Here is a 12,911-nt window from a genome sequence, read left to right as displayed (position 1 = left end):
AAACCCCCTGCTTGTTCTAACGCACTATTACTGTTTATTGCTAGTCAATACTCCTTATAGGTGAGTACATGCAATGAAGGCTTCCACGGTGAACACACCGACGCCAAGGATTCCTGCGTTGTAGCGCTCCTTCACACAGGGAATATCAACACGCTAGGGTTATTGCTACTATGATACCCCCCTAGGCGCCTCTCCCTTAGTAAGTCCCAATGTCACGCTGCCAAAATGATACAAGCTCCTCCGAGCTACGAACCCAAGTCTCGCTGCCAAAGTAAATACAAGCTCCTCCGAGCTACGAACCCAAGTCTCGCTGCCAAAGTAAATACAAGCTCCTCCGAGCTACGAACCCAAGTCTCGCTGCCAAAGTAAATACAAGCTCTTCCGAGCTATTACCACAGTCGCGCTCCTCAGGCGCTGCCGAAGTATTTGTAAGCTCCTCCGAGCTCTGAACTACAGTCGCTTTCTAACGGCGCTGCCACAGCGAATGTAAGCTCCTCCGAGCTGGGTACCTGGGGTGCCTTCCAAGCGCTGACCGCCACGACTTATCCAAGCCGCTGTCTGCCTTGGAATGTAGTAAGGGTGGGAGTCGCCGCGGGGACCGGGTAGGGCGAAGGAATTTGGAGCTCAGCCGAGCTCGGTCCACGTCGCTCACCTGCTCCTTCCGTGCTCCGCTCCGGCTCCTCCTCCAATTCCCGCCGGGACGCCTTGCTCCGAGCGACGGGGAATGGAAAGGTCTTCGAGTCTCTCGCTCTGTCACGACGCGTCTCCTCAAACCGCAAATCCCGCCTGGACGCCTAGCTCCGAGAGACGGGGGATTGCTTCCTCGATATCAAAATAACGCACGCCTTCTGCCGTGTGCGACGTCCTCTTATAGATGCCTACTTCCTGGTTCTAGGGCTGCTGGTATTCGTAGTTCTTAGACGCTAGGCAGGCGCCTAGAACCTTGATTCCTCACATCTCGGGCACCCAGTCCGAGCTACGATGTACTCATTAATCTTACCTGGGGTAAGGTATGCCCTATGTAACACATAGAAGTGAATTAACTGGAAGCGTGCATTCCTAGAGCTCTTCCAGGCCCTTTCCACAAGTTTCTCCCAGGTTTTCTCATCAATCGTCCCAACTAGGTCACCCTCCCATTTAATCCGAAATGTCTCCAGGGGCCGTTGCATTTCCTGGGTGATACGCCTGTAGAGGCAGGTGACTGCTTTGACAGCACCCGCCTCCGTGACCACATATTGGCATGTCAGGGATGTCCGAGGTTCCACCATTCCCTCCCGCCAATGCTTTCGGATGGCGGCCGTCAGAGCGGAGTGTAGCAAGAAATCGCCTCTTGGGAGGTCATGGCACTCCAGCAGATCATTGAAGGGGAGCAAGGTAGAGTCTTCAAACAAATCCCCTATAGTAGTAATCCCAGCCTCACCCGATAATCTCAACCTGCTCCAATCTCCACCATGTGGTAGAGCCTCGCAAATGGTCAACGGGATCTCAGGCGCGTATGGAGTCCGCGCTCGTGCTCGTCGGGCTAATCAGTTCTAACATTGACGAACCGAATGGAGGTCTGAAGAAACCATTCCTCACCCCATCGGCAGACGCAGCAATACCCGGGATAGAGGGCCCAGGCCTGGACCCCCAAGGTTCTCTGGGTCTCGGAGCCTGCATGCCATCCACTTCGTGAACCACTGTAGTTGAGCAGCATGATAATAGGCTTCGAAATCCGGGACTGCGAAACCCCCCTCCACCCTTGGCCTCATCATAGTGGTAAGAGCTACTCTCCGCCTCCCGGCGCCCCACAAGAACCCCGTGAGCAGTGTATTGAGGTGAGCAAAGATGTTAGGCGGGGATCCAGATTGGGAGCGTCCCAAAGAAATAGAGAAGTCTGGGTAATGTAATCATTTTCACCAATGCCACCCTACCTGCTACAGATAGAGGAAGGGTCCCCCAGAATTCAAAGTTACTTTTGGTGCTGCACACTGCGCGTCCTATATAGCCCTCTATAAGGTCTACAGGGTCATGATATATCCGAGTGCCCAAGTAGGGCAGACATCTGGTTTCCCAAGGCACGCCCTCTGCGTCCCGTAACCCGTCTCTGCCCGAGTATGTGGGAAAAAGACACAATTTGGCCCAATTTACTCTGAACACCGCAACTCTCCCCAAGAGATCCAACAGTTCCTTGGCTCCTCGTAAGGCCCCCTCCGAATTGGCCAAGAACAGTAGGAGGTCATCCACGTATAAAGCTATGTGCTGCAGTTGTCCCTCTACCTGCAGCCCATGGCAATAGCAGCCCGATATGGCGTGCACAGTCATGGGTTCCATTACAAGCGCGAACAACAAGGGTGACAGCGGGCAGCCCTGTCTTGTACCTCTACCCACTATGCAGGCCTCTGAAATCAGCCCCCCGTCCGTACTCTGGCAGTGGAATTTTTATACATCGCTGTCCATTCCACGAGTCGGCCCCCAGGCAAAATGCTCTTATTACCTGGAATAGGTAGGACCACTCTTGGCTGTCAAAAGGCTTCTCAATGTCGACCGTGAAAATACAGGCTTCTTCCTTACAATAGGTGTCCGCCCCCATGATACGCAAGACATTCATCGCCGTGTTCCTGGCTGGGATAAATCCTGCCTGGTCCACGTGGATAAGCATTGGCATGTGGGCTAACAGTCGACTGGCCAGTATACGGCTTAAAATTTTGTAATCGGGCAAGGGGTCGATATGCGGACCGACTGCTGGACTGTTTCCCGGGTTTTAAGAGTAGGATGATCATCGCCTCCCTCATGGAAGCGGGGAGACAGCCCTCCTGCTTCGCTCTATTATACAGTGCCACTAATCGCTGGGCCAGCACATCAATGTATGTGGAGTAAAACTCCACCGGGAGCTCATCCGTCCCCGGGGTCTTGTTCCTTGCCATATGCTTGATTGTACTATGTACTTCCCCAACCTCAATATCTTTACCTAGGTCCTCCGCCGCCTCAGCTTCAACCTTGGGAAGCTCCACCCCGTCCAGAAAATACACCCCGTCTTCAGCCCCAGGGTCAAGCCTGCTCCCGTATAGAGAAGAGTAGTAGTCCAAAAACTGAGTGTTGATGTCTTGTTGGCCATAGTATACCTCACCCTCCTGTCCCCGCAATTCTATGCACTGGGTTGGCCAGCAAGGCCCCAGATTTATCCCGTTCCGCATGGGCCCGGCTGATATACGCCTTATAATCGAAGCTGCACAGCTTTTCAACCTGCGTCGCTAAGAGTTCTCGAGCTGCTTCCTCTTTCGCATCAATGAAATTCTCAAATGTCTCTCTCTAGGAAGTAGATTTGTCACTAATATTCAGCTTTTTGCCGGTATCAAATGGCGGTGGTGGTTTTAAGAAGACGGCGGCATTGTAACCCATTACGAGTTTGGCTAACACTGAGGGTGAAGTTCTCTCCGACACTGTCTGCTGTCGGCTACGACCTGCTTCATCCATACCATCTCTAAAGGCCTTGTGCTGTGCTGGCCTCTAGGTCATCTCGGGCAATCTGTGGAATCTTGACCTCCATGGGAGCCCTTCACTTTTGAGAAACCTTTGGAGTTGTTCTGAGCTGCCACCTGGCAACTTTGGTGGTGTGTCGCTTTAGTTATGGACGGCTCCGCAAGCACAACCCTGGGTGCTTCCTCGGGGACCTCTCCATCCAGCTCTTTGGTATGATGGCTTTCCTTACTGTGTTCTGGGAAGCAGATGGCTGTTTCTTGTATTTGAATTGCGTTGCTTGTAAGCGTCTCTTTGTACTGCTTGACACCTGATTGATATATGCCTTTAGCGTTTTCACTCTATATGATCTAAGGGCCCGATTCACAGAACTAACTTAAGTCAAAATCCTAAACTTACTACCATTTTGGTATTCACAGAAGGCACTTACTCATTTCGGTATTCACAGAAGTTAGGAGTCCTAAAGTTAGGACTCCTAAATGCCTTCTGTGAATACCGAAAGTCTTAAAATTAGGATTTTTCTCAGTTTAGGAGTCCTAAAGTTAGGAGTCCTAACTTTACTACTACTAAATTGAGAACAATTCTAATTTTAAGACTTTAGGTATTCACAGAAGGCATTTAGGAGTCCTAAAGTTAGGAGTCCTAACTTTACTGCTACTAAACTGAGAAAAATCCAAATTTTAAGACTTTTGGTATTCACAGAAGGCATTTAGGAGTCCTAAAGTTAGGAGTCCTAACTTTACTACTCCTAAACTGAGAAAAATCCTAATTTTAAGACTTTAGGTATTCACAGAAGGCCTTTAGGAGTCCTAAAGTTAGGACTCCTAACTTCTGTGAATACCGAAATGAGTAAGTACCTTCTGTGAATACCAAAATGAGTAAGTGCCTTCTGTGAATACCAAAATGGTAGTAAGTTTAGGATTTTGTCTTAAGTTATTTCTGTGAATCAGGCCCTATGGCTTTAGGTTGTGTAGTAGCGCAGTACATATCTTTGCGGCCTTCCCTGCAAGTTCTTGGCCAATGAGGTGTAGACTTCTTAGCGAAGATTCGTTATGGTCAAATGCTTCACACTGACTGGAGTTGAGAGTTGACTCCACATACGACAAACGTTGATTCCGCACTTCTATGGAGGCACACGTGGCATGATCAAGCAGATTGCCTTTATTCTTTTGTGTGTAACAGCAAACTCAACATTCTAAACCTGCATTCACTTCACTCCGCTCTAATGCTTATGTCACAGTTCTACGGCGTCCATAAGGAGCCACAAGGGTGACGTCATTTCAAACTCACATGACACTACAGCCAATTTTGTGCAGAGGCTTATTTGAGATGTGGTTTCAAAACAAGTTGAATAAAAATGTCTCTCAACTTCTGCTCCCAGTTAAACAGCTTCTAAGCAGCACTTGATGCACTTTATACATGTGCACTGATGCCCTGTATCACAAAACCAGCATATCTGTTCTAACTAGATGTGTGCGGGTTCGCCGACGTGGGAAAAGCTTGCCTGGTGCAGATTCCATAAGCACAGCCTCCTGAAAACATCTTATGCAAATAAAATCGGAATCTTTCACCCACAGAGCAGTAAAGTTCTCAAATGTTTAAGATTTGTCCCACAAAGTTTTTGTGTGATTACAAGCACATTAAAAAAAACAGAATAAAACAACTATGTATCTTCAAATCACAGCTTCACCAAGGCAACAAGTAAGCACAATAAAACCGGATTTCATTTTGTAGACAAGCAACCTTCCAGGTGTCACATGCTGCAGTTTAGGTGGAACAGCTGCGACCTGTGGTGACCCCTAAATGACATCCATGATAAGTAGCTGATGGTAGCAAGTCCTTTTGGATGCCTTAATAGCCAGTTAATTGTACAAACAGGCTATGTTTATCTTTTATTTAACATTCTAGTGTAATGCACCATGTCCGTGTTGCATAAGAATGCTTATTCATGAGCCTCATTTTTTACATACAGTATGCCATTGCAAGAGAAACATTAAACTATGAAGTGAATTAGACTGGGAAAAAAAACAAGAAATTATTTGCAAAAGCATTAAAACAGATTGGTCCTTCGATGTATCAGCTTAGGCATGGTACTGAACTATAACTTCAAAAAGCAACCTATGAGTTTAACAGTTGCACACCTCATAGGACATACAAACTCACACACATACCAATATAGCTCCCACAAAGAAATTGGTCTTCTGGGTGCTGGGATAGACATGGATATGTGGTTGCCCAATATACAACAACTGAATAAATCATTCAAACTTAAAAATAAAATAGACGTATCCATACGCTAAGAATTCTCATAATAAGCTCTGTCCAATATCTTGCTATCTTTCCATATAAAATCTGTGTTCATATATAACTGTAATCCTTTTCTGGGTTCATTCAAATCGATTGTTCATGACAGATTCAGCTAGTACATCTGCCACCAACACTTGTTTAGTTCCTGAATATTTATTTTAATGAAACTTCCTCAGGGCTATAGGTAATAAAAAAAGAAACAAAAGTCAAATATATATATAGGCTAATTTAGCTATTATGGTACCTTAGTATATACGTTTAACACACAAAAACGTTTAGAAAACACTCACAATCACTGGATGATGTGATCGATGATGTAATTTGAGATGTCATCAGAGATGTCATCAGTGATGTCACTGATCAAGTCATGCATGATGTAATATGTGAGGTCATAAGCAGTGCATTGTGAGGGTGTAAGTTATAGTTAGCTAAGGTAACTATAACTGCTGAATTTCACTGTTTTTTACAAGCGAAACCTGTGCCTAACTATAACGTCCCTGTCACCTGTTTTTTTCAGTGAATTTCTACGTTTTTTAAATTCTATTTCCTAACTATAACAGCCCACTAACCTTTGACGCTAAGTGTGTGAGTGAGTGAATGAGTGTCTCAGTGGCTGTGAGAGAAAATGAGTGGGACTGTAAGTGATGTAATTGGGTATGAGTGTCTGAGTGGGTCTGTGAGTGGGTGTGTGAATCTCTGATAGGGGTGTGTGGCAAACTCCCCCCACGCCGGCAGAGTTTGCAGAGTTTTTGCACTCTGCGCTCTGCTTGGAATGCGGAGTTCATTAAAGATAATGGGGTAACCTAGTAACCCTCAGAACCTGGGTAAGTATGCTAAAGAAAAACAATGGTTCTGTCGGGGAGATCAACTGATTTGCACCAGGTACTTAGTACATTAAAGGAAATGTGCTTTAGTCATATAACAAAGTAACACACCAAGAAAAAGCAACCAATTTATGCCAAAGAATGAATTTCTTTACTTTGTACTTGTATATATGCAAATTAATGAAAAAGGCTGTCTGTGACAAGAAACACATAAGGCGAATGAGCCAATGGCTGTGTGGTACAATTAGTGACTGGTAGTGATATGTGACAAAGTGCTGTACATGGGTGACATAAATAACATATATATTACACACAAACAATATTTAGCATGTAAGTCCATAACTCATTGCATAAAACCCAACGGGAGATATGATTTTCTTTTCAGGTCTGGGTAATGTAATGCGTGGACTAATTAAGACAACAACGTCGACGTTTCGACCCTTAAGAGATTTGCAGATTATTAAGCATCAGTGGCGGGTCTTCATCAGGACAGGGGGTGCCACCTTGTGTATAGTACTCCAATTTCACACGCCCAACGGTATTGTTCGTAAAACGTTATGAAGTAATCGTTTTGGCTCTGTGCTGTTTTGGTTTCCACGCCCTACTTGACACCACCACTTCAATTGCATGGGAAGGGCTCTACTCCTAGACGTACACTGGCACACCTTGACGGCTCAATAACTATACCCATACGGGTAAGAAAAAGAATACATGCAATCCATGAGCGGTTCAGTCTCTGTACTGATTGCCCTCTGTGCCTCCACAGTCAGTTGATCGCCTTGGCGGCCCCCCATTATTAATTTCCACCAGTTGGTGAAGATAGAATTTTATGGCTTAAACAGGTACATAGGCAACTGACTGTGCCAATTGCTTTGTGGCACACAAACGTTACCATAGTGTACTAACACTACGTATTATTTCTAGACCACAACCTATGGATGTAAGTTGGAGGTATCGGCTGACACCCCCATGAATATTGCTACAAAGTTGGATGCGCACATTATCGGACCTCAAGTTGTTTGGTAAGCATGAAGTCGCTACTGCACCTCTTGCTTTGCTTTGTCCACACCCAGTATACACACCTCTCACTGATTTAATTATTATTCAACAGGCTGTCACCCTCCCCCTGCCCTGATGAAGACCCGGCTCTGATGCTTAATAATCTGCACATCTATTACGGGTCGAAACGTCAACGTTGTTGTCCTAATTAGTCCACGCAATTCCCTGACCTGAAAAGAAAATCATATCTCCCGTTGGGTTTTATGCAATGAGTTGTGGCCTTACACGCTAAATATTGTTTGTGTGTAATATATATGCTATTTATGTCACCCATGTACAGTACTTTGTCATATATCACTACCAGTCACTAATTGTACCACACAGCCATTGGCTCATTCGCCGTATGTGTTTCTTGTCACAGACAGCCTTTTTCATTAATTTGCATATATACAAGTACAAAGTAAAGAAATTCGTTCTTTGGCATAAATTGGTTGCTTGTTCTTGGTGTGTTACTTTGTTATATGACTAAAGCACATTTCCTTTAATGTACTAAGTACCTGGTGAAAATCAGTTGATCTCCCTGTCAAAACCATTGTTTTTCTTTGGAATACGGAGTTCAGCAAAAAATCTGCAAACCACCAGCAGAGCAGAGTTTACCGGTGTGCTCATCCCTAGACCTTCATACCCCAACCAGTGGTGTGCCAGGAGGCCCCTTTCAAAGTGATCAAGAAAGGCAGGGACCTTGACGAGAACTCAGCAATTTCAATGTGGGGGACTTTCTTGTGGCAACAATGGGGGTTCTTGACCCCCAACGACCTTCGGCAACCAAGGAGATATCATACCCCAACCACTAGTGCACCAGGAGGCACATTTGCAGAGTGGTTGAGTAAGGGGACGGGGCTTCCGACGAGGTCTCAGCAAACCCGCTGTTTGGACTTACATGTTGCAACAATAGGTGTTTTTGGCCCCCCACAACCTTCAGTAGCCCAAAGGACTTCATACCCCAACCAGTAGTGCACCAGGAGGCCCCTGTGCAGAGTGGTTGATAAAGGAGGCGGAGCATCCGACGAAGTCTGAGCAATCCTGCTGTGGGGGACTTTCTTGTGGCAACAATAGGGGCTCTTGGCCTCCAACGACCCTCAGCAGCCCAGGGGACTATATCCCCCAAACAGTAGTGTACCAGGAGTCCCCTTTGCACAGTGGCTGAGAAAGGGGAGGGGCCTCAACGAGGTCTCAGCAATCCTGCTGTGGGGGACTTACTTGTGGCAACAATAGGAGTTCTTTGCCCCAACGACCCTCAGCAGCCAAGTGGACTTCATCCCCAACCAGTAGTGCATCAGGAGGCTCCTTTGCAGAGTGGTTGAGAAAGGGGGTGGGCCTCTAACGAGGTCTCAGCACTCCCACTGTGGGGTACCTTTTTGTGGCAACAATAGAGGTTCTTGGCCCCAAATGACCCTCAGCAGCCAAGGGGACTTCATTCCCCAAGCAGTAGTGCGCCAGGAGGCCTCTTTTCAGAGTAGTTGAGAACGGGGGCAGGGACTCTGACGAGGTCTGAACAATATTGATGTGGGGGACTTACTTGTGACAACAATAGGGGTTCTTGGCCCCCAATGACCCTCAGCAGCCAAGGGGACTTCATTCCCCAACCAGTAGTGCACCATGAGGGCACATTGCAGAGTGGTTGAGAAAGGGGGTGGTGCCTCTGACGTGTTCTTAGCAATCCCTCTGTGATTAGCAAACTTGTGGGTGTTATTTAGCCCCTGGGAGGTCTGGATCCCCGGAGCTCAATGAGCTTCAGGAGGGGGGCTTCATGCGCCCCCTCCTCTTTAAAACAAGCATTTGCAATGCAATAGGTCTCGCATTTGCAAGAGTTTAAGCTGTTGGCATTGTAAATGACAATGCCTTTTATTTATCTGTTTTGCTAATTAACACATAAATAAAATCCATTGTCATTTACAATGTCAATAGCTCAAACTCTTGTAAATGCGAGACCTATTCAAAGAAGCAGCCGCGACTGTCCGGGGCTGCTCGGAAAGTGAAAGCGCACATGGCATGCTGAATTTTGCAGGATAGCATGTCGTGCCTGCAGTAGGAGAAACTCACTAAAGGAAATAGTGCTTATGGACTACAAAAAGATGTACTGTGTAACAACCCGAAGTAAATGGGCCAGTCCTCATGAGAGGTTACAAATGAAGACAATGCAGTACTAAGGGACTAACAAGCATATTAACGAATCAGAAGCCAGCAATTAAGAAGGGCAATGACACAAGCCAATGACAAATATGGGCGGGGAGTGGGTGGGGCTTCAATTCCATACTCAAATACAGCATGCCACAGAGGGGTGCACGCGCTGCCCAGGCCCGACCTAAAAAATGCCCCCCGGTCTGTATTCAAAAGAAGCGCGGGAGTTTGCTCTTGTTTTTTTAGAAACATTTTGCCTTGGATTTGTGGCGCAGTCACATTTTTGTGGCAATTTGTTTTTAAAGTGCTTTTTGGCCCTATCGGGGTCCCACATGAACAGAGCTGAGTGGTCAGGGTATTCCTACCCTTCCTGGTTGAAGTGTTGGCAGCCAATCAGATCTCAGCACAAGATTAGAAGGGTTCACTAGATTTTCATCAATATCTCAAAAATTACTTTACACCAGTTCACAAAAAGGTCACTTTCTGGACCGAAACCTACCTGTCCCCCAAATTTGCTGTAATTCCGTCCAGAGTTTTGGGCTGGAGTCGTGTCTAAAATCCCTATGGAAAATTGTATTGGGATAACACGTTTTAGGGTGCGACTTAGAGTTATCATAAGGTACGAGTTATAGTTTCTTGAGATATGCATGACTATTACTGCTGAATTATTATGATTTTGTGTGTGTAAAATCTGACCCTAACTGTAATATCCCTGTAACCTTAGGCCCCATTTAACAAATCCTCACAAAACATTCCAGATAATATGTTCATCCACCTCGGGTCCTTCCTGGATAGTTTCGGGGTGATCCGTCAAATGAGGGGGGTCCCAAAATGTAGAATTACCACACATTTTCCATAGACTTCTTTAGACAAGGCTACAGCAAGAACTGCTGAACGGAATTATACCAAACTCGGCAGGAAGCTCACAGATTGTGTTTTTTGTGATGTGGTGTAAATCTATTCAGTAGGTATTGAGAAATTAAGGGTAAAAAATAATTTTATATTTTGGCAGTTGGGCTCACAAAGGTCTCAGAGACTCTCGCGGGAGCGCCAGTTTAAAAATAGAGTTTTTTGATTGGCCCAGGGACATTTATTTCCCTTGGGCCATCTTGCTCCCATGGGAATTAGGCTCCTGCTAAAGCGCAGCGCTCTGATTGGCTACCAGCAACATTAATTTTGTTTTGCTGATAGCCATTACACGACTCAGGGACTTAGTCCCCTGTCGTAAAGTTATTTAAATAAAAATATATTGGGGTAGGGTAGGGATACTCTGACCCCTAAGCCCCATGGGTGGGGACCCAGAGAAACTCCCCCTTGGGGTCAAAAAAGAAAAAAAACAGCAAGAAATACTGCGATACCTCTAAACTCTTGCTGGATTGAAAAACAAATGGTGACTGGGCCGCATTTATTCATTATGAACCCGGGAGAGTCTACCCTCAGGGCTCTCTTTATAAAGGAGAGGGGGCTGAGTGGTCCCCCTCTCCAACCTCCAGAGGCCCCAGGAGCCCACCACAGGGACAAAAATTATTTGTATGGGGAAAGGGAATGTGTGTCCCTTTTCCTTAGCTATTAGAGGCCCCAGGGAGACCACCTGCGGGCTGATCCTAATATTTATGGGGAAGGGGGCCAAACGTTCTCCCTCCCCAAGCCATTAAAGGCCCCGGGAACCCACCCCTTGGACCAATTTTATAATTTATGGGGCGGTACCTTAAGAGGCCCCAGGGAGCCCACCCGACATTCATTTTTATGGGGGGGACCAGACAAGCCCCCTCCAGGGCCTCAAAAGGCCCCAGGGAGCCCACCCCGGATGCCAATTCCTTTAAGGGAGAGGAGCCACATGAACCCCCCTCTCTGAGCCATTAATGGCCCTGGGGACCCAATCCCCCAGGGTCGTGTTTCCTGGTGTGCCCACCCCTGGGACATAGCAGTTTTACTACCCGCAGCAGTGCAGGCAGGGAGTGTGGGCCCTGTACCCCTCTCTCCAAACAAGCACACCCGGCCAGGGGGATGGGGTCCCCGGGGTCAGAGTTGGCCCAGGGAGGGGGCTGCATGCCACCCTCCCCCTGAAATGTACACTGGGCCCCGGAGACAGGTTCCCTAGGGCCAAAATTGCCTTGAGAAGGGGCAGCGTGTCCCCCACCACACAAATAATTATGCCAGGCCCCAGAGGAGGAGATCCCCATGGCCTAAATTGTCCTGAGGAGGGGCCCACATATGCCTCATCACCTATATTTAAATACGTGGCCCCCGGAGTTGCGGTCCCCAGGGCCGATAACAGCTTCGGAGGGTGGGGTCGCGCGGCCCCATCCCCTTTAAATAAAACAAATGGCCCTGGGGATCAGATCCCAAGGGCCAGGCCCTATGGCTAACCCCCTACTGCGCATCGGGAGAGGCCATGCACAGCTTTAGGTTGTCTTTATGGAGGTGTTGGCTGCAGGGCCTGGTGGGGGGTTGCATTTAGGTTTGGTAATTGGAAATTCACTGAAAAAAACAGAAGTTTATAGTAACGTTGTAGTTAGGTGTGATAAAAGGATCTGTGCTTTTCATTTTAAATACCTTAGAAATTCATTGAAAAAACCAAAGGAAAAGAAACGTTATAGTTAAGTGAATATGTCAGTGATAACATTAATGTTATGAACAAACACGAAACAGAAATTCACCAATTATAGTTAGCAGCGCTAACTATAACTTGCTCTCCCCAATGCACTGCTTATGATCTTACATATGAAATCACACATGACATGTTCTATGACATCATTCATGTCATCACGGATGACATCTCAGATGATATTATTGATGACCGCTAATAACATCATCCAAGCGTGTGAAGTCCATGCTGTGCTGGAAATGGGGGTGCAAGCAGTCAGGGGGACAGCGGGGGAACATGATTTGCCCCCCTGAATACATCCCCATGATGGGGGAGCATGGGGGCCCTGTAGGGTCTCCTTTGTACCACCTACCGCCAGCCTTTTCTTGGCAGGCTCGCCACCATGAAAAGGCTGGCAGTGAGAGGAACTCGTAATATGCTCTGTGGCACTGCACCAGTCCCGCTCAGCATATTGCATTGCCTTTCTGCCGCGCCACCGCCAGGGAACGGCAGTTCCCTGGTGCAGCTAGCCGTCCACCACCGGAACGACTCAG

Source organism: Triturus cristatus, chromosome 3_2, assembly GCF_964204655.1.
Source record: "Triturus cristatus chromosome 3_2, aTriCri1.1, whole genome shotgun sequence".
Classification (NCBI taxonomy): Eukaryota; Metazoa; Chordata; class Amphibia; order Caudata; family Salamandridae; genus Triturus; species Triturus cristatus.
Note: the sequence above shows the minus strand (reverse complement) of the source record.